This window comes from Pholis gunnellus, assembly GCF_910591455.1.
Source record: "Pholis gunnellus genome assembly, chromosome: 2".
Taxonomy (NCBI): domain Eukaryota; kingdom Metazoa; phylum Chordata; class Actinopteri; order Perciformes; family Pholidae; genus Pholis; species Pholis gunnellus.
This window is the reverse complement of record NC_136536.1, coordinates 12,974,252-12,974,556: the sequence shown is the minus strand read 5'-3', so window position 1 is coordinate 12,974,556 and position 305 is coordinate 12,974,252. Positions and strand designations below refer to the sequence as shown.

Genomic DNA, 305 nt, shown 5'->3' with positions numbered 1-305 from the left:
GGGCTTGCTGTCCTAACTAGCGTTCGATCGCTAGGTGGCGCTCTTGCTCCACCAAAAAGCCCCCAGGTTCCCCAACTTGACCGCGCTGACGTCACGTCAGTCTGGAGCATCAAGGCCACTTCCACGCCGCTATTGGTCTGAAAATCACATGACATGTCTCCCAGCATCCATAATTATGTTACTGATATTTTTGCACCCCCTCCAAAAGATGTCAGCATCCTACTGTCGTTATTCTCCTGGAGAAATCCCGTAGTTCAGAGCAGTGCAACTCACCAATCGACTACTGTGTTGCCAAATGCAAAAAA

The 305-nt window shown here is 49.8% G+C and overlaps 1 protein-coding gene across 1 annotated transcript in view; it reads left to right on the top strand.

The window, feature by feature from the left end:
- The first annotated feature begins 291 nt into the window (after positions 1 to 291).
- hoxc10a (homeobox C10a) overlaps positions 292 to 305 on the top strand; it is a 3,085-nt gene continuing 3,071 nt past the window's right edge. Inside the window, exon 1 of the mRNA XM_079183148.1 lies at positions 292 to 305. This exon is cut by the window's right edge and continues 704 nt beyond it. The gene's annotated coding sequence lies outside the window, so the exon portion shown is untranslated.